Source organism: Tupaia chinensis, unplaced genomic scaffold (genome assembly GCF_000334495.1).
Source record: "Tupaia chinensis unplaced genomic scaffold, TupChi_1.0 Scaffold146445_1, whole genome shotgun sequence".
Lineage (NCBI taxonomy): Eukaryota > Metazoa > Chordata > Mammalia > Scandentia > Tupaiidae > Tupaia > Tupaia belangeri.
This window is the reverse complement of record NW_006206301.1, coordinates 1,645,725-1,668,157: the sequence shown is the minus strand read 5'-3', so window position 1 is coordinate 1,668,157 and position 22,433 is coordinate 1,645,725. Positions and strand designations below refer to the sequence as shown.

General features: G+C 43.1%; 1 pseudogene; it reads right to left on the bottom strand.

Annotated features, from left to right (window-relative positions):
- Positions 1-5,394: 5,394 nt before the first annotated feature.
- LOC102484494 (40S ribosomal protein S3a pseudogene) lies at positions 5,395-6,222 on the bottom strand (annotated as a pseudogene).
- Positions 6,223-22,433: the final 16,211 nt, after the last annotated feature.

Below are 22,433 nucleotides of genomic sequence, written 5' to 3'. Positions count from 1 at the left end.
CAAAATACATTTGAATGCATTTCTTTATGGGGCTATACATCTATGTGCTCCAGCTGATGTTTTTAAAGATGGTGCATTGAAATTTTATTCTGAAATTTCAGACTCGAAGAAATTCAGTTACGAAGGTGGATAAATGGGGAATGGTTTATATTTTACTTATTAAGCATTAAATGGGAAATAGCTGTTACAAAATGTGCCCAGTTCTTTGGAGGTGGATGTTCTAGAAACACTGGATTAGTAAGCAAACCAAACTGCATACGGTTAATGACTATTGCATTAGGTAAATATAGCAGAGGACTTGTCTGTTGTGTTTAATTCTTAATCCAAGAAAGAAAATAGTCTTCAAAGGATTTGGGTTACATAGTTTCAAAGGACAAAATATAAAAATATTGTCTAGCGAAGTCAATCATGTTTTTTCAAAATTACATAGACAAATTATTCATACTTTCGAAAGTCTTTATTGAATATACACAGATCTCTTCAGCCCCTCTCTCGATTTTGGATTTTCATGAAACTTTTCCCACTAACAGTTTGTCCTTGCTCCTTAATCAGTGCTTCGCTGTGGTACTCAGCATGAAAAAAATATATATTCTTTTCTTCATCTGACAATGAAAGAACTCCATTTCTCCACCCTTCCGGTTCTCTGCTGTGTCTACTGAGAAAGTTTCTCACCTGTTTGTATGTATAATATGAAAAACATGTACTGCTAAACCTGGTACTTAAGACTATACTGGATATGTTTGGTACCTAAGTAGAGGTTGTTAGGGAGGGGTGATGTGTCTTTTTTATATGATTTTTAGCCAAATCCAGATGTTCTGATACTACATTTCTGAATAGCTATCTGACTGTAAATACAACCTGTGGAGGTTCAGGTTAATAAACCTTTTCTGTGACTGTTTCTCAGCCATGCTCCTTGCCAGCTTTGGGCACATTGTACATAGATTTATCAAACGTTGAAATGATGTTGTTTTTCTAAATGCTGTTCTCTAAAACAATTTTTGAATGTTCTTGACTTTCTGTTCTTTTGGACTTTGTCAGTTAAAAAAAAAAATGTTTCCTAAATATTTAACACCAGGAAAAATCTTTTAAAATAAACTGGTGCTAATTGAAATGGAAGAAAATTTTCAGATTGAACAATTACAATCTCAACTATTCACACCAATTCAACTGCACTTTCCCAAGGGAGGCAGCTGGCATCTACCTGAAATGGGCATCAGGAAGACCACTAAATGTTTACAGTCTCTGTGGCCCACGTAAGTGTGAAAGCTAGAAGTGGCTCTGTCCCCCAGAGGTAAGGAGATGCGACTTTGGTCCTCTGGAAGCATTTAAGTAGAAGTAAAGGCTTAGAGTAAGAATCACGTTAGTAATAGTCTTCTGGTCTTTGGACTTTCATGTTCTGTACGCTTAGTGGTAGCGATGAAGACGGTGTTGCCAATGTAGTCTGACATCATCCTCGACCTGTACTTACTTTGTGGATGGTTCTACCTTGGGTTGCACTGGCATGGACCCAGCCAGAACACTGGACTTTCAGTAAGACCATTCTGACTTCTACCGTGTCCGCACACGTGAATTTAAATGCACTTGTAACTGGTTAATTACCATGAAGTAAGTCTAATTTCCACTTAATAAAGTTTTTGTGTATCTGCTTCTATTTGGGGGCCTTTATTTAAGTAAAAGATAACTAACTTATACCAAGTAAAGCTTACTGGCACTATTCACAATAGCTAAGATACAGACTTAACCGAAGTGCCCAACAACAAATGAATGTTTAAAGAAAATGTGGCATGTGTGCATGATGGAATGTTATTCAGCCCTTAAAAAGGATGAAATCCAGTCATTTGAGGCAACATGGATGAACCTGAAGGAAATAATGCTAAGTTAAATAAACCAGGCACTGAAAGATAAATAGTGTATGTTCTCCTCACTCATTGGGACCAGCAATTAGCATAATGGTTATGTCTCTGGACCCCCACATAGTTGACCGCAGTTCAGGTCCTGGACTCGGCGGCTTAAACTCACGCCGGGTGCGTGTGCATGTGTGCCCAAGATCCCGAGAGGAGAATGGAGGAGAAAGGATTGCGGCATGGCCATCCCCCCTAGGGGGTGATTTCTCGCTTTCTATCTCTCTGTCTCTCTCTGTCTTTCTGGCGAGCGCACACGCCCTGTAGCAAAAAAACTCTCAAAAAAAAAAAAAGATAAATAGTGTATGTTCTCCTCACTCATTAACAGAAGCCAAAAATATGATTGCACAGAAGTAAAGATTACCACAGTGAATACCAGAAGCTGGAGAGTGAGGGGAGTACGGAGGACATGCAGAGAATGTAGTTAACACATACAAGAATACAGGTAGATAAGTTCAATGAGTGCTAGTATACTATAGAATATCCTAGACTATTTTAGAATATTATAGTTCTAGAATACTATAATAGTTGGAGACAATTCAGTGTATACTTCAAAATAGAAGAGTGGATTTCAAATGTGTACACACAAAATAATAATAAATGTTTGAGGCAGTGGATATGTTTATTGCCCTGATTGGTCATTACGCCCTGGATATTTATTTTGAAGAACCACACCACATCCCATAAATTTGTTCAACTATTTTTTTTTTTTACCCATGTGTAGGAAAGACAGAAAAAGAGGGACAGACATAAAGCACTCTGGACAAGGAATTTTCTTTAAAAAAAAAAAAAAAAAAGATTATTTACTAAATTTTATTTTTTATTATTATTATTATTATTATTCAAGTTGAACAGAGAGAGAAAGCAAACCACCAGGTCCAGGGCTCAAACCATGAGAGTCCAGCGCCTTAAACACCAGGTCACCTGCTGGGCCCTAGACAAGGTCTTGACACAACAATCCACAGGGATCAGGATCGTGGACACGCACGTACCCTGTCACTGAACTTTTGTGATGGCTCCTATTCAGCACAGTGGACATTCGCGGCTCTTTGACCTTTCCTGAGGTGGGGCGGATAAGGGGCGGGAGATAGGACTGGCATCCACCTACCGCGTGCTAGCCAGTGTGCTGGATGCCTGCACCGACTCATTTAACTCCCATTAATTCACAGCTGCGTGTGCAAATGATCAATCCCATTTTATCTAAGAGGAGACACCTGCATAAAGGAACCAGCCCAAGGCCTCGCAGCCCAGGTGGATTTGAGCATCTGCTACCCTGGAAGCCAAAGAGCGTTGCATGTTTAGTGGCCATTAGTAGGCGGATCCCTGGAGAGCTATCAAAGACAAGGCCAATCTCTCTTTTTTCTGCCGATTGGTTTTCCTCCACTTGCCCCCCTGCCACTTTCACGCTGTTCATTCTCACCTCTTCTGTCTCTGGCTTCCGGGACAGCTAAAGCCGGTGCAGGGGCAGCAGGCGCAGCGCTCGCAAGTTCTCTTTGAGCTGACCTGGCCTGTGGCCAGACACACGGCCACATCAGTCGCCAGCTCTGCTTCCACAGAACATTACCTTCCGCGGCCTCGGGGATCCAGCCATTGGCTCCTGGATGGTTGACTTTCAGTGCCTACATTTTTGTCCCAGAAAACCGATCAGCGTAGCACTCTCCATTAAGGGTGCTGGAACTACACTGGTGCCCCAGCCCCGCCCCTTCACCTCCCCCTCCTCTCTCTCCTCCCTCTCCTCCGGTCCCCTACTGTCCCAGGGTTTCTGGAACTCTCCAGGTATCGCACTGGCTGAGGGAGGCTGCGGAGCTTTGTGGAAGGTAGGGGTGAAGCAGCAAGAAATAGATGATTTTTTTTGGAGAGATTTTTTCGCAATAGGGTGCGTTCGCTTGCCAGACAGGCAGAGAGACATAGAGACAGAAAGCGAGAAATCACCTCCCCAGGGTGGATGGCCACGCTGCAATCCCTTCTCTTCCATTCTCCTCTCCAGATCTTGGGCACACACGCACATGCTCCCAGCGTGAGTTTTAAGCGACCCTGTCGGGAGGCGAACCGTGGTCGCCTACGTGGGAGTCCAGCGACATAGCCATTACTCTAACTGCTGGTTCCCAAGAAATAGATGATTGAGAATCAGGGCTGTAGATGCTGTCCTGCACAGTTGTGTAAAGCATATATTTGCAAAAGAAGCTTTAACCAAATGCTTACTGTCTACAGGGATACGCAGCAAAGAGCCAATGAAGTAATGAATTCCTCCAATGTCAAAATAAAAGCTACTTTAAAAGTATCATCCAAGAACTTCCATTTCTTAACGGTGGAGACTGTGTCATATTTGTTGTATCTACCTGTGTAATACACTACCAGGCATGTAATAGACAAATCAGTACATTTTTAAACAAATGAATGAACAAGTCTTTTGGATGGAGCATTTCTTCAGGCTTTAGACCTGCTCTCTGCTTTCAGCCTACCATTGGTGAAAGGATGAGGAAGGAAATAAACATCTTGAAGAAGGCACAGACATTTATTTGATCTAGGCATTTTTAAAGTTCCTTTAAAATATGTACATTCTCGAAACTGCCAACTACAAATGACTATATTGATTACATAATAATTAGCCGATTTGAGACAAAATATATAGTAGCATACACTGCTGTTAGCAGAAAAGCCTTGAACCCAGCGAGAATTCAGTAAGTGGGGAAAATGCTTCTCAATGAAATAAATCACAACATAGGTCTATGCTATTAAAAGCATGCCGAGTAAATACAGTGAGACCACTAGGATTTGTTTCAACGCAGGAGAGAATCTAGGCAGGCATTACGGCATAATAGACACTGATTTATGAGGGAATCTGGCTAGTGTAATGATTGATTGTAGCTGAGTAATATGAGAACATCGTATACAGTGAAGAGCTTAAAAGTGAGAACAGACCCCTGCTGCTCTGCCCCTTTCCACCCCATCATCACACTCCCAGCAGCAGCCACTTTCAACTCATGTAACTGCTTCTTCTGATACTTGACTCCATTTTTCTTTTAATTGCACACATGCGATTGCACACGTGTCAGTTAACGCCAGGATAAATTCTTTTTTTCTTTTTTTTTTTAACTGTCACAAATGCGACTTTTTATTCATCACTATTAAAAGCCTGAACTTGGGACTAGCAGTTAGCTAACTGTCACAAATGCGACTTTTTATTCATCGCTATTAAAAGCCTGAACTTGGGACTAGCAGTTAGCGTAATGGCTATGTCACTGGACTCCCACGTAGTCGACCGTGGTTCGAGTCCCGGACCCGGTGGCTTAAACTCACGCCGGGCGCGTGTGCATGCTTGCCCAAGATCCCAAGAGGAGAATGGAGGAGAAGGGATTTTGGCGTGGCCATCCCCTCTGGGAGGGCGGTGGCTTGCTTTCTATCTCTCTGTCTCTCTCTGTCTGGCGAGCGCACACTCCCTATAGCAAAAACCTCTCCAAAAAAAGAAAAAAAGAAAAGAAAAGCCTGAACTTTAAACGGATTCTTGGACTGGTGGTTTATATCCCTCAGCTCATTCAACTTTGGTGCCTGCCTCATCCCCAGTAGCTTTGCCAGAGCTACTGCCTTCACCATGAAGCTCCATGAGTTTTCCCAGTTGGAACTTGGGTTTCTGCAGCATTTTTACTTTTCTAATGAAGACATCATGGAGAGGGTAGATGGATTGGTGGGCCTTTTCTATGTCTTTTCCGATGCTGTCTGGAATCAGTTTATTGACCACTTCTTTCAAGTCATTTGCACCTCCCGGGTCATGATTTCCACCATCTTCTTCCAGATTTGGCCCACCTGTTGATCCTGGGCATAAGAGGTATTCTGTATCTGATTGTTGCGGGACTTTTGCTTTTTTTTATTTTTCTTTTTTGATTGTTGCGTTTTTTAGTAAACCCAAGACAGAAGAGATGAAGCAAATAACCATAGGTGGTCTTGATATCAACATGAGCTTCAATCATGGTCTGCCATTTTTTGACCACGGAATACATTTTGTCATGGGTGAGATCCATGCCATAGAAGTTAGCCAGTTTTTGCCCTGAACATCCTCAGTAATTAGCTTGAATTTCCTAAATGCGACTTCATCATTCTGCAGATCTGCAAGGCTCACTTCAAACACACGGTCCTTAAGGCCAGCAGATGCAATTTTGCTTCCTTGAGTCCTGGTAACCAGTGTCTTCCCAATATTTCTTATGTTGAACATAGCAGGTGCTTTCATGTCATAGCAATCTGTTTTAGAAAATGGATCAACCACTTTCTTCTTGGCTCCCTTTTTGCCGCCTTTCATAAGGTGCTTATTCTTGCCAACCGCCATGGTGCTACTCAGAGACCCAAAAGGGCGCCAGGATACATTCTGAGTAATGAATCACTATGCAATTTTGTCTTTGTGGGGAAGTCAGAGTTACTTACACAAACCTGCATGGGTTAGCCCACTACACACCGAGGCTGTATGGTATGGCCTCGTACAATCTGTGGGGCCATCTCGTATATGGGATCCAGCACTGACTAAGGCGCCATTAGATGGCACGTGCCTGTGTATGAAAACAGTATGTGCCTAGCACACATAAGAGCCAGCACCACTCAAGTTATCTCCAGTATCATCAGCAAGAGGGATGCACAGGGACTAGCAAAGTGCCCGGCATGGGTAGGTGCCTTCCTTTTTAAGGGTCCCCCATGCACATGGTTGAGTGAGATCTAATGTTCTGAGCAACACATGATGGCCCACTGGCTGAATCAGAAGTCTCTTGCAGGTTTGCTATGAATCAGTTCCCCAAAGCATGGTTAACCCAAGGTAACCTTATCACAATCAAGCTTCCTCGCTTCCAGGTTAAATCTGCAAACGAGCCTCGAGCCTCGGACCCAGACAAAAGTCTTCAGCCCCCAGGTGGCTAGTGGAGCTCTCGCTGTCTCTTATAATATCATCTCCACGTCAACACTTCATTTTTAGTGCATTCCTTATATGATTTTACTGCAATGCCCAGAACATCACAGGAAAACACTTCAAGGCAGATATTGCAGAATGGCTTAGCAAATGGGAAAGCTGCTCACTGTTCGTATTGTGGCTACAGCCAGAGGTGGCAGGAACCAGCTGCACAGGTCTTATATGGTTGGAAGAAGAAATCATCCCACTCCACCCAGGTTTAGCAAGCACACAGGGAGGATTTGGTGAAAGAAAACCAAGTGTCTTTGCAAGACCCCAGATCAGATAATGTTAGGTACTACAGTTTGAATGTCCTCCCCACAATTCATGTGTCGGGATTTCATTGTGTTATACAGATGGTAAGGGAAAAACCCTTCAGTGTACCAGGATGGGGCCTTTGGGTGTGATAAGATCATTAGGGCGATTCCCCATGATTGAGTTCTAGTGACTTTATCAGCTGAAGGAATGAGACCAGAACAAGAAAGAGAGATGCATGCATAGAGACCACTCCGCTCCACTAAAAGTTCTGCCTTCTGCCATTTTGTGATTTCCTTGCATTTTCCAGTTACCAGAATCATGAATTTTGCAAATAAACTTCTATTTTCTTTTTAAGTTATCCAGTCTCAGGTATTTCTGTTATCAACACAGTCACAGAGTAAGACACCAGGCCACGTGGAACCTCTGTTTTCTTTATAAATTACCCAGTCTCATGTGTTTCTGTTAGCAACACAGTCACAGACTAAGATACCAGCTCACCCAAAACCAGGAGTGAGGAAGCCATTGAGAAACAGAGAAGCCACACTCCCCACCCTTCTAGTCCCAGCCTTTCATTCAGCCCCTGCAGGGCTGCAGGGTGAGACTCCTGTCTTTTCAGGGGTCTCTCTTCTCACTCTCCACAGCTGCCTTCTTTGCCTCTCTAGCACATGGTGAAAATGGCCACCAGTGACCTACAAACCTCCTGGCACAATGGGTCAAGAGGAGACTTAAATCTGGGAAAACCAATCCCAATTCAGGAGATAATATGATTGGCCTAACCCAGGCAAGATCTCTTCCCCTGCTTCAACCAGCTGGCCTGGAGGATGGGGAATGTCAGAGCTCACATGGAAAGTTCTCTAATAAAAACATGTGAAATGATTGGAGGAGGAGATAATGAGTGTTCCTAGTTCAGTATACAAATGTCCAATTTTTTCTTGTAAGTAAATGCAATCAGACTGTTACAACAAGAAGGGATCTTTAAAATCATCTCATTTAACTATCTTAGTTCATAGATGAGAATCATGAGCCATGAATGTCAAATGACATTCATTAGTCTGATGCTTGATGATAGTTTGCCTCCTTTTTTAAATTATTTATTTAATTTATTCATTCATTTATTTTAATTTGACCAGAGAGATATGCACACAGAGAGGGAGAGAGAGAGAGAGAGAGAGGGAAATTGAGAAAGCAAGCCATCAGGTCCGGTACTCGAACTGCGGTTGGCCGTGTGGGAGTGTCCAGTGCCTTATCCACCACCATGCCACCTGCTGGTCCCCCCTGTTTTCACACAGTTATATTGTTTACTTGTGTTCTGAAAGACAAGGCTGCCAATTGTCTTCAACATAGGTACATAAAGCGTAGAAGATAGAAGAATTGAAGCCACACTACCTGAGTTCAAATGCTAGCTCCACCACTAACAAGCTGTGTGAACTTACTCAACCGCAATTTCCTGCTTCATAAAATATGGATAATATGACCAAGCTTATCTGAGTACTGTGAGTTTTAAATGGGTAAGTCTTTACCAAGTGTTTAGGTGGTGCCTGGCACCAACTGTTGAGGGCCATAAAGGTATTACCTGTGTCATTGACAGTGTCATCATTTAAATGGTCTGAGACAAATACATTAGCCAAAAGCAGCATCTTGAAACATTAGAGCAGAAGCCATTAGTTAAGTTCTAGTAAGCTAAAAGTACACATTTATTTCTAACAAAGTTTATTGTCTAATTTTTCTAATTCATTGGGTTGTCAGAAAAGTCATAACGTGTTTTCCTATGCAAAAATGTGTCATAACTTTTCCATCAACCCAATACAATTCTATACTAAAGAAGCCCAGAAAAGTAGAAAGAAAATAAAACCACTGATAACTACAGCACTTAAAAATAAGCACTGGTAGAAGCCAGCAGGTGGCGTAGTAGTTATGGCACTGGACACCTACATGGCCAACTGCAGTTCAAGTCCTGAACCTGGCAGCTTGAAAAATCACATTGGCCATATGCACATGCGTGTGTACCCCAGATCCTGAGAGAATGGAGAAGGGATTGCAGTGTGGTAATTTCTCATTTTCCCTCTTACTGTCTCTCTCTGGCAAGAGTTCATGCTCTAGGGCAAAAAAAACTTTTAAAAAATGAAATTAAAATTTAAAAGTAAGCACTGGTAGATGGGCACATTTTTCCAACCTGTTTTCATACACGTTTATTTGGATAGTTGTGATCACACTATAAACATAATTCAGCATGTTACTTTCAGCCACATTATAGCTTATGTATTTTCCCATATCATTCGATATTTTCAAATGCCTCCATTTTAATGGCTGGGCTCTGGGAGACTTGAAGGCTTTCTCAAGCCATCCTAGACCGTGGTGCACCGTACTGCTTCCCTTATGTGACCTATTTGGTGCCATGATGGCCCTTCCCTGGAGCATGTTGTGAAAAGCAGAAGACAGACCAGTCTACTCGGAAATCTCCCCAATGTAGGTTAGCATTGCTCCCACTTCTCAGCCCTCCATCCCTTTGATGAGATCACACCAGAGGTTTGCTCATTGGACCTCCTTTCTGCCTCTCTGGAATTCTTCCATCTCCTTCCCTCCCCCAACAGACTCGTCTTTACAGCGTCATGTGCTCCTCCCAATTCAGTGTCATCTTTGACCCTCACCCTCTCCTTCATTGTTTGTAGCAAATCCATTGCCAACTCCCATGAATTTTACCTCCTAAATATCTCTTAAATAGACTTGATTCTCTGTTTCCAGTGCTCCCCTCATAGAAGCTGCCATTCTTTCTTGCCTGTATTTGTGCAATGACATCTTACGGTTCTCCCTCAATTACTTTGCACCTTTTCAATGCATTCTCCACACAAAAGCCACAGGGCCTTTAAAAACACAAATCCGATCATGTAGCTCCCCTACTTCTATGCATTTCAACATTGTCTTAGTCTGTTTGGTGCTACTTTAACAGAATACCACCAACTGAATGACTGATAAGTAATAGAAGTTTATCTGGCTCAACTTCCGGAGGATAGGCAGTCCAATATCAAGGGGCCACATCTAGTGAGGACCCCTTAATACATCATAGCATGATGGAAGGCATCACATGGTGAGAGAGGTAGAGAGGGCTGGCTGAGCTTTTACCAAAAAATCACGCTTCCAATAACAAAATCATTCCCATAATAATGACATTAATTCATTCGTGAGGGCACAACCTCATGAACTAGTCACCCCTTACAGGTCCCACCTCTCAATACTGTTGCATTGGAGACTAAGTTTCCAACACATGGACATTAGGGCACTCATTCAAACCATAGCAAGCACATCCTCTTTGCTTTCAGGACAAAGGCCTAAGTCCTACCAAGGCTGGCCTGTGTGGGTCCCTAATGGACTCAGCCATGTTTTATGGCACCTGCACCTCCAGACTCTCACATGCATTGTCTCCCATTGCAGTACCTTTGCCCATGCTCTTCCCCACCTGGAGAGCTCTCCCTGCCTTGCGCTGACCTTCTTCCCACCCTCACCTCCACCCAAACCTCTATATCTGGCTAACTCGTCATCATCACTTCCTCAAAGAAGCCTTCCTTGCTCTAGCTTCTGGCCAGAGGAGGTCGGGTCGTTCTCGGTCTCTGCCCGTGAGCTCCGTGAAGGCAAGGGCTGTGTTGATCTTTCTCACCACTGAGTCGCTGGCACTTACCATCCAATAACTCCTGAGCAAATGAATGAATGAGTGAATATGTTGCAGAAAACAGACCATCAAGAACCCACACACCACTTATAGAGTAGGAGAATTCAGGTTTATTGTGCCAGCAGACCCAGAGGAGCTCATGCTCCTAAGTCTGGGCTCCAACGTGTGGAAGTTATAGAGTTATATAGCCAGGGCTCACAGGTGTTGCAGACAAAGAAAACCAGAAAAGCTGCAAAACAGCTGTGGTACCTTTCCCCGTTCCTGCAGAGACCAGCAATCTATCAAAGCACCCAATTTACAAAAATGGAACGGGTGTCAACACATTCTGTTTGCAGGCAGTTTTTAGAAGTAGAGTTAGACGGCAAACAGGGTCCATATGAAATATACAAGAGAAGGATGTGGGATATCCAGGTGGGACATTTAAACTATGTCTCAGGGACCCAGATTAAAGTTTGTCCTTATGCAATTTTTTTTAAGATTTCTTATTTCTTCCATAGCAAAGAGACAGACCAAGTCCCCATGCTATGATCCACTCCCAGCTTCAGCCAGTCCCTGACCTTGTCATGAGTGTTTGACAAACTCAGGGAGTTCTCTGGACAGGAACCCAGAGACTTCCCATGCAGGTCTGCCTTTCAGACCATGGCATTTTACCACTGTAGCATTGTCTGGCCTCATTCAATATGGATCATCTCTTCTCATGTATTGTTCTCCTAAGTCATGCATCTTAGTTTTTGACATTCATCCTATAATTAATCAAAATTTCCAGTAGAAAAAAGGGCATATTTCTTTCCTTGACCATTAACTATTCTACCAAAGTCAGGAATGTAGGAGTAAATAGCAAACCAACCAACTTGCTGAGGAAAGGAACCGATCGGGTCTAAAATGACACACATCAAAATGTACTCAAAAGTTTTCTGAATAAATGAACAATTGGAATAAGAACTGCAAGCCCACTTCAGTCACCTACTCCCATCTTCTTTGAAAAAAGTTACAAAGAGATAAAATGCTAAAACTAGTATCTTCACATTTAAGTTTTTTCGAGGTGGTAGCAATGGCAGGAAGATAGATTTCCGGAAAAAAAATGCCAGCAATAGATGTCTCAGAGTAGAGGGTTAAATCCTAGATCTTTTATAATCTGGTAATCAGTAGGAAAGACAGATTATAAATATATGCTCCTCTGTGATTTTACTATGTCTCTCAGTAATTTGTGTTGGGATTTGATTGTATAGCCTGTATTGTAAAGGTAACAACTGAAAACTTAATTCCTTCATGGTGACTTAGGGTGAGGTCTAGTGGGCCGTGATTGGTTTATAGTGATTGGATCATGAAAGTAACAGTCTTATCAATGTTCTATTAGATCCAGTGAGTTCTGGGTCTTATGAGAAGAGGCTAGTTCTCACGAGAATTGATGTTATAAAAGAGAGGGCAGTCTTTGCATGCACCCACCAGTGTGCTTCTATCAACCACACTGCAGGCCTAAGAATTTGACTTTCTAGCCTCCAAATCATGCTTCTGTTAGCAATGAAAAAAGGGATAAATGTATGCTTTCAGCATGTCTTAGACAAAATAAATAAGCACTTCGAAGTCTTGGGAAAAGGTTTACTATCTTATGCAACATGACTTTTTTCTTTTTCCCCTTTAGGAATTATTTATTTTATTTATTATTATTATTATTATTTGCTATAGGGCACATGTGCTCACCAGAGAGAGAGAGAGAAAGTGAGAAAGCAAACCAGGTCCAGGACTTGAACCACAGTCGGCCATGTGTGAATCCAGTTTCTTAGCCACCATGCCACCTGCTGACCCCCGTGACTTGTTTTCTAGCACACCTACAACACAAAGTTGTTGTTATATAAGTTACAATACCTTACCATAAAATTATTTCCTTTTAATAAGAAGAAAGTTATTTTGGACTGCAAAGAAACCATAAATCTGATCTGTTTCCCTCCAGTTCATTTGGACGGCCATCTGGCAAGATTATTCAACACAGTGCAGACAGACCAGTTCTCGGTACAAGTCAAATACTTTCTATTTAAAAGTCAATGTTGTGCCGAAGGCTGAGCTGTAACTTTTTTTCATTTTCTTCCCTTTGCTCCTTTAGAGCCAAATAAAGAGAAGAGTTGACTTAGAACTTCTTGTACTTCTTTATCTACCATATGATGATAAAGCAATACAACTGCTTCCGCATGCCACATTCCATATCAGTGTCACAATTTTAGAGCAACGAGAACTGACTGTAGATACAGCAGCCTTCTAGGAGAGAAGGGACAGCCTCCTCAAGGTAGACAAGTCTTTGGTTGTTTTTTTGGGGGGGAGGGAGGGACAGAGGTTTTTGCCATAGGGCGTGTGCGCTTGCCAGACAGACAGAGAGAGACAGAGAGACAGAAAGCGAGATATCACCCCCCATGGGGAATGGCCACGGCGCCATCCCTTCTCCTCCATTCTCCTCTTGGGATCTGGGGCAAGCACACACATGCGCCCAGCGTGAGTTTTAAGCCACTGGGTCTGGGACTCAAACCACGGTCGACTACATGGGAGTCCAACGACATAGCCATTACACTAACTGCTGGTCCCTGGTTTTTAGGAAGACATCTCCCATAGCTTTGACAGTTCTTAGTGGACAGAAAAGAGGTCCTTTGGGGTAAAGCCTGAACAGCTAATTTTTCTGCATAGTAAACAATGTAATATGTATAGTGTCTTTGTGTGCGTGCGAGCGTGTGTGTGTACGTGTGTGTGTGTGTGAATGGCAGGGAGAACCTAGAACTGGGGAAAGAAGCAGAGCACGGCCCTACCCAGTGGAACTTTCTGTCCTGGGAATGTTCCGTTTCTCCACTGTCACATACAGTAGCCACCAGTTGACGTGTGGCTACTGAGCACGTGGCACGCAGCTGGCGCGACCAGGAATCTGAATGTTTAACTCCACGAATTACTTTAAGTTAAAGTGGCCTTGTGTGGCAAGTGACAGTGCACCTCCACCTCAACCCCACCTCCTCCAACTTGAGCCACAAGCAGCAGAGAAACCAGAGAGTTCATGAGAACAGTCCAGGGTGGAGACACTAAGGGATTTTCCTAAAGGTCAGCCTAAAGTCGTCGCAGGATCCGAGTTTCCTTCTGTTGCCACAAACCTTCAGTGACTGTACCCAGTGACTGTTCATCCTGGCTTGCCGGGATCACCACTCTGCTCCTGATGTCCTGGGGTAACTGCTTAGCCCCTGCTTCCTTCTCAGAATGTTCTCACTCGATAATATGTCACATTGGCTCCTACACACACAGCCTGTATTTGGGGCATTGTGGATCTTTAGGGTCAGGAACATAAAGAGAAGTTTGGGCTTCCCTGTCACCTCTCCTCAGCAGCCCTGCGCAGGAGGTGGGAGGGAGAGAGAGGGCTGCAGAAGAGTCAGACAACATGGCGGATGCAGAAGTGAGACCAAACTGTCTTTCCTCAGGTAAACTCCCAGGGAGGGAGGGATGGGATAGCTAGTTACAAAAGGGGGAGGGGACAGCTATTTTAGGGACTAGATGGTGCAGTGGTAAAACGTGTTCCTCTGCAAGGCAGTCCATGGGAAGTTTCCTGGTTCAAGTCCAGAGGTCTCCCTGGGTATGCCAGGCACATGCTTGCCCATGGTCCAGAGCTGGCTGAAAGCTAGGGCTGGGAGTAGGTGCTAGTGTCAAGACCCAGTAGAGGATGGGTCTAGAGTCTCTCTTTAACTTGCTCACGGAAGAAATAAATAAATTTTAAGAAAAAGAAAAAAGGAAACATGTCTGAATTTTTTAAGCATTGCCAAGTAAAACTGGACAGACAGGCTAAATGTCTTTCCACTTCCTCATCTTGATCAAATTCAGTGTTAATATGCAGAGCATGCTTGCAGTTAAACACTGAAGCACCCCTGGTAAAATTCTTTAAGGCATAAATAAAGTTCTAAATAAAAGTATCTGAGATTTCTGCAAAGATGGAATAAAACCAAACTGGCACATGTATGGTAAAGTAAACTCCGAAGTCCTAGAGCCTGGGCTTTAACTAAAATATATCAGACATTCATTTCTGACTTTTGATCTAACATTGTGTGTGTTTGTGTGTGTTCTGAAAGTCCTATGCAGGAAGGGACATTTTGTGATTTCTTGCTTAAGCACAATTGTAAACGAGAACTAGACATTTTTGCTGCATCTGTCCTAAATCCACTACACATATGAAACATTTGAAGAATAAGGCATTCTATGTCCAGGCATACACAAAATGTAGTTTTGTCTTTCTTATGGCCTAAGCACATAAATGCCTAGAAGACAGGTCACAGTTCACCTAAACTAGCACTGACATAAGAGCAGCAAAGCCCAGGGGTGACGTGATTAAAAGGCAGGCCCTGCAGTTTTGAATTCTCATTAACCCAACTTATTTTTTTTAATCTATAAAATGGGGTAATTGGAATGCTTGCTTCTTAGGTCTGTTACGAGACTTCAATTAGATCATCGAAATAAGACACAGTACATACATGTGCTCGTAAGCGTGAACCATGATGACAGTGCTGCTGATGACAAGGACCGTGACAATGGTGATGATGGAGATTGGGAGGGATGAGTGGTGGGGAGAGAGAATGTCCATTGAAGAATGTGCACACAAACTTGAAGAGAAGCAACAAAGCTGTCCTTTGGAAAATGTGTCCTGCGGGGAGATGGTGGAGCAGCTGCGATGAAATTGGACTACATGAGAAAGGTCTTGAGTTCGCATCCTGGGACTTCCTCAGCCTGTCAGGCCAGCTGTGATGAGGGATGGATAGTGGCATGAAGACCCCATTCAGGATATCTGTCTCTCTTTTTGTCTCTCTCGCTCATGGAAGAAGTAAATAAGTATACTTTTCAAAAATCCTAATTGAGGGTTCACTTTTGCTACTCTAAAATACTAATATCAACCTAGTGAGTTGTCCATTCACCATTTCCCCTTTCCACACACTGTGGTGAAATTTGAATGTTTTCTGTTGAGTAGAATGTGAATTCTTTGAGGGAAGGGATAGATTGACCCAAAACTCTATCTTGGCAACGAGCGTAGTACATGAAATATGGAAGGCAGTCAACGATTATTCACTGACCCATCAAGCACCAACTATCGACGGGGCCTCCCCTGCTGTGTGAGCGCCCTGCCCGTGCTGGGCGCCAAGGACACGCACCTGCCTCAGTGGAGAAAGAGTGGGTCACGAGTCAGAATATCCTCTTTAATGGGCAGGAAGAGAAGAGATCTTCGGTTGTCGTTGCTGTTGGCCTATCACATATACTTTAATCTGGTATCTACTTTTTGCCTTGTCTACTCCTCTACTACTTAGTCTGTTTTTTTTTTGTTTTGTTTTGTTTTTAGGATTCATTTTTGAAACTCAAAAGAGAATTTCATTATAGTTTGCATGTTACAAATACCTAAGAAACTATTTTCTTTATACCATGATCGCCATGTGTTTTATCACGTGTGCACTTTCGCTCAACCATAGTCTGTGCTTCTCAGCTCCAGCCCTCGCAGAACACATACTGAGGCCCAGTCGTTTTCTGATAGGTCATAGGTGAGAAGTTGCTGATCTTTCGTAGCAGCATTTGGTGCTGCTCTCAAGGTGAACGGACTTTAAGAAGCCCTGCTTGGGGACAGCAGATGGCATAGCAGTTACATCGTTGGACTCCCACATGGCTGACTGTGGTTTGAGTCCCAGACCCAGTGGCTTAAAAAATCATGCTCGGCACATGTGTGTGTGTGTGCCCAAGATCCCAGGAGGAGAATGGAAGAGAAGCAACTGAAGCAGGCCATCCCCCTGAGGGGTGATTTCTCACTTTCCTTCTCACTATCTCGGTCTCTATCTGGTGAGCACATGTGTCCTAAAACAAAAATCTCTAAACATTTTTTTAAAAAGGAAGACGTGCTACTCATTGACCTTCTGGAGCAAGGAGTTGATAGAAGGGTTGGTCTTACTCAGAGTTTCATAGCAGGTAAGAATTTCTAAGGCCAAAATGTAGAGTAGGTCCTAGACCTCTTAGTGGAGCATGGACATGATGTACAGACCATGATAGAACGCCTGGGTATAAATGAACAGGGCTTCCTGGGCCAGGGCCTGTCCTTGTGTATGGGCCCAATTCTCCTCAGCTAGGGGAATTTTCATAAACCGAGAAGCTTCCCCCTGCACTGGCCTCACTTAAGGAATGGAGCAAGAGACAGCACACCAGCAGGCATGCTCCCAGCAAACCAGGGCTTAGTTTCAAGGGTCTGAGTCACAGGTCAGAGGTGAGGCCCTGTCAACAACAGGTGGATGCAGAACCCTCCCTGCGCACTGCCCACCCCCCCACACACACACACACATCAGGAACCATTCCGATTATAACAGCCCCAGCATCATAGCTTACAGGTACCAGCAAGTAGAGGGCAAGGAAGATGGTGGGGTCCCTGGTCACTGAGCTCAGGAAGCCCAGAGCCATGCCTCCTCACCATGCAGGTATAGTTATCTGTGGTCCTCCAGCCCATGCACAGTTTAGCAACCTCAGGTGACTCTTACCATCACTAGTGTTGCCTGGTAACACCACTAGCATTCACTCCTATCAGATTTCCAGGCAAGCAGTGACAGAAAGTTAGCCCAAGATCATTTTTTTTTAAGAGAAGGAAATGCTTTGCTAAGCTTTTATTCACATTCCCTATTTCTGAGCCATTTGACCTCTCCACATCTTACTAGAGCTTACCAATGACAGAAGACATGTACCCTAAACTCAGCATGTATGACACTCACGTAATCCTCTCCTCCCTCCTTGCCTTGATACCTTATGTTCCCTGTATTGATTAACGCAGGTTAGTCACATGAGGATGTGCTAATTAATCTACGCCAGACTCCTGAGCGTGACAAATAGATATACTCTGCCTCCAGCCTTCCCTCCCCACACACACTCATCCTGTAGACACCAACTATTTGTCATTATCATTAGAAAGCACCATGAAATACAGAAGATAAGCAACAAATATTTATTGACTCAGTTATGCAACAGCTATTGACTAGACATCCTCTGCTGTGTGATCACATTGCAGACCTGGAATATCGGAAGACCTGGAATATCTTTCCACTGATGCCACTTGGCCAGGAAGGCATTTGATCTTCTGAAAAGTAATTCAAAAGTCACTTCTAGGAAACTATAAATTAACCCAAGTATTAAATGATTGCTCCCTCTGCCTTCTCCTCTCGCCCATTTGAGCCTCCACTGCAGCACTACCCATGAGGCTGTGGTCCCCATCCCCTACAGCAGCAGTCCTCAACACCCAGGCCAAGGACCAGCACCAGTCTGAGGCCTGTTAACAACCAGGCTGACGGCAAGAGGTGAGCAGCTAGCAAGAAAGCAAAGCTTCCACTGTGTCTACCACCACTCCCCAATACTCTCATTACCATCTGAGCTCCGCCTCCTGTCAGATCAGTTGTGGCATTAGATTCTCATAGAAGAACAAACCCTATTGTGAACTGCACATGTGAGGGATCTAGGCTGCATGCTCCTTATGAGAATTTAATGCATGATAATCTGAGGTGGAGCTGAGGTAGTGATGCTAGCGTTGGGGAGTAGTTGCACATACTGATTAACATTAACAGAGAGAAGGACCAGCAGTTGGCATAATGGCTACGTTGCCTTGACTTCCATGTAGTCGACCATGGTTAGAGTCCCGGACCCCGAGGCTTAAATTCAGGCCAGGCATGTGTGCATGCGTACCCAAGATCCTGAGAGGAGAATGGAAAAGAAGAGATTGTGGCATGGCCATCCTCCCCAGAGGGGTGATTTCTCACATTGTCTTTCTGTCTTTCTCTCTGTCTTTCTGGCGAGCGCGTGTGCCCTATAGCAAAAAACTCTCAAATAAATAAATAACATAAACAGAGAGAAATTATCTGTTGATGATAACATGTATGATAATATCTTTAATTGCACTAATATACAGTGTATTCGTGCTGGGAAAATTCAGTTTACAAGCTGTAATGATATACAATAATTGAATATATTTTAAAAAACTACGAAACATCAAACAAAGGGGGCGTGGTGGCACCTGCCCTATGGCAAAAACATCAAACAAAGGAAACCAATAAATGGAGTACTAAAAGTTATAAATAAAAAAATTATACCTTTAAAAAAAATTAGCAGGGAGATTTGGCTGCATAGAGACAGTAAGAAATCAATTGCTTGCAGACTCATCTCCAAACCCTTTCTGTGAGTGGCATGTGACAATCAAACTGTATCTGGTGGCAGGCTTTATAGTGGTGAGGGAGTTGATGTACCTCAATTGTACAGCTGCATCCAGTAGCCAGCCATAATTCAGAATCTGCACCTCTCCTCCCTCCAGTGCATGTAAGAACTCTTCCAAAAGGTCCTTGGTGCAGAAAAGGTTGGGGACTGCTAACTTACAGAGCTGTTTCAGGCAAGAAATCCTGCCTTTTCCATGTTGCTTCCCAGAGCCACAGGCATGGCTCTGCACTCAGTGTACCTGGAAGTCTGATGGCTTGAATGCAAATGGTAGTTTGGACGCTGTGCCTTAAGACACTAGTAGAACAAGGGGAACAAGGCCCAAAGGCAAGAAAGTGGGGGCAGATCAGGGACACAGGCTAGTTTGCTGATACATGCTGTGATCTTGCCCTGACCTAAGAAATTTAGGCTTTTTTCAGCTGCAAATGGTACTACACAGAGACTCGAGAAAAATTGGAGAAATTATAACACAATCAAGTCTCTGAGTAGGATTATTTCCAAATGATAAGATGCATAGATCTGTTCAGAGCAGAGCAAGGTTTCTCAAGTTAAAACATTTTTTAAAAGCTAAGCAAAGGATATGATGCAAAAACTGCCAAGTTTTTATATATGATTTCAACTATCCCAATACACAGTCTATTTTTATTCTTGTTTTTGTTTTGTTTTTTAGGTTTTTGCCATAGGTGCATATGCTCAGATAGAGAAAGTGAGAAATCATCACCCAGGAGGGATGGCCATGCCACAATCCCGTCTCCTCCATTCTCCCCTAAGGATTTTGGTCACACATGTACACGTGGCCTGACCGGCATGATTTTTAAGGCATTGCCTCCAGGATTCTAACTGGGGTATGGTCTTTAAAGTGAAAGACAATTATGGAGGCTACATAGTATGCAACCACTCAACCTAAATGAAAGTCATCTTTGGCTTCTGAGGATCCCTTCCTGCCCCATTATCACAGAGCACAGTCATTAAGGAGGTGATAAAGACCCGCCAATTCAAAAAGCATAGCCCACTGTTGGATAACAAGTAAGGGCTAACCCACTAACAAAAATAATGCAAACATTTACATTTACAAGCATTTACAGTCAAGTTGAAGCAGTAGAAGCTAAGAAAACTATTGGACAAGACCCAGTTTCTGCTTTTCAGCAATGCACAAAACAAATTCTGCAACACGACTCTAACTCTCCCTTCTTTCTAGTTCCATCTTGCCAGGAACAGACTGACGTCCTAGCTAATCAATCCCACAGTCGTTAGTATACAGCTAGAATGGCAACAACACTCTCTCTGACACTTTGAAGCAGGGGGGTGCGGGGAGGGGGGTTCTTCTGGCTGTTTCTGCTTTTCAGCAATGCACAAAACAAATTCTGCAACACGACTCTAACTCTCCCTTCTTTCTAGTTCCATCTTGCCAGGAACAGACTGACGTCCTAGCTAATCAATCCCACAGTCGTTAGTATACAGCTAGAATGGCAACAACACTCTCTCTGACACTTTGAAGCAGGGGGGTGCGGGGAGGGGGGTTCTTCTGGCTTGGAGAAATACTCTCTCTGACACTTTGAAGCAGGGGGGTGCAGTGGGGGGGTTCTGTCATGGAGAAATATGTCTCACTAAGGAAATGAAATGGAAAAAGTTAAACAATATAATATAGGAAGATTTCCAAGGTGTGTTGTTGAACAAAAAGAAAAAGCAAGATGTAGACTCATGCCCGTACAGTCTGCTCCCAGTTGTATATCATGTGCATGGGACATACACCTGTCTTTTTTTTTTTTTTTTTTTTGGAGAGGTTTTTGCTCTAGGGTGCATGCACTCGCCAGAAAGAGAGAGACAGAGAGACAGAAAGCAAGAAATCACTCCCCAGGGGGGATGGCCATACCGCAATCCCTTCTCCTCCATTCTCCTCTCTCAGGATTTGGGCACGCCCACACACGCACCCGGTGTGAGTCTAAGCTACCAGGTCCAGGACTTGAACCGTGGTTAGCTACATGGGAGTCCAGCGACACAGCCATTACGCCAACTGCTGGTCCCAGACATACACATGTCTTTATAGGCATGTTTCTGCGTAGAATTTCTAAAAGATACACCCAAAAAGTCATTGCTGATGGTTATTTCTGGAGAGTGCTGTGGTACCACGGATCAGAAAGATATTTTTAATGATACACCTTGTACTGTGTACCCTAGCATGCATTTCTTCCATTTTTAAATTGTAAATACAACAAACAAAAGGTAGAGAGGCAAGACATTTATGAAACGCAGAAGTGGGTTATTATCTGTTGATGATAATGTGTTTTCTGCCTTCAACTGGGTTGATGTGAAGTATATTCACATTGGGTAAATTCAACTTACAAGCCGAGTGATATATAGTGATTAAATGTATGAAATTTAAAAATAATAATAATAGTAAAAGGTAAGGAACATGACAAGGCGGGAAATAACTGCACAATGAGTGGATAAAATAAATCCCCGATAATCGACAACTTTCTACGAGCTCTGCACAACTCCCTACCAGCTCACCATCACACCATTGCTGCGGCCCTTGGGTGTGGCTGTGATCTCTCTGGACCCTGGAAACCAGCCTTTCCCTGTGCTTTTCTGTCACCTCGGTCAAACCCACAGTTGGCTCTGGCTCTAAGCTTTTTCTAGTATGTGGAATGCCGCCAAGTTTGAATGGTTTCCCAGGGAGGGTAAATAGTGTGTTAGAGATTGAGTTTAAAAAAAAGAAAAAAAAAAAAACTTCTTTTAGTAAGCCAATGGGATCAGTCCAGGGTTTGTAACGTATTACCTGAATCCTATTTAGGTCCTTTGATTACTTCTTTCATCTTAAAAACTGTAAAATAAACACACCCTTTCCAACTTAGGATATGCTGCTTAGGTACCCCATGTGTGAACCAAGCATTCCTGGCTTCCCTCCCTTGGGCTGTGTGGCTGGAAGGAAGTACTTTCTACTAATATCATTGTTAACAAAACAAATGAAACTTAACAGGATGTCTATGAATTAATGTATATTTTCATCAAACCCTTATCATATACTGCCCTCTTGTGGGCCATTTAGTAAAACAGTCTGCTAAAAATAGATTTTTAAAGAACTGTCACACCTAGGCTAGAAAATTGTCTTAAGATGTGTTTTAAAAGACAACAAATTGAATATGTGCACCTCTTTTGAAGTTAAATATTCTGCAAAAATTTCAGTTACTTCTATCTTTCATAAAAATTGTCATCATTTCCTTAAACATTTTACTTATTTACTTTGCTGGGAAATTTCGACCTTGACACCTCGGTATTGATAGTATAATCTATTTTCCAACGCAAATTAACTGTGTCCCACTTCATAAAAGTTACTTGTAAAATGGTCAAGATAAGCATGATCGTCAAAGTATCATGTGCCCCATTTTGAGTTTTAGTATTGTTAATGTAGAACCTTAGTAAGGAGCGACTTCCACAGTGGAGGGTGTTTCAG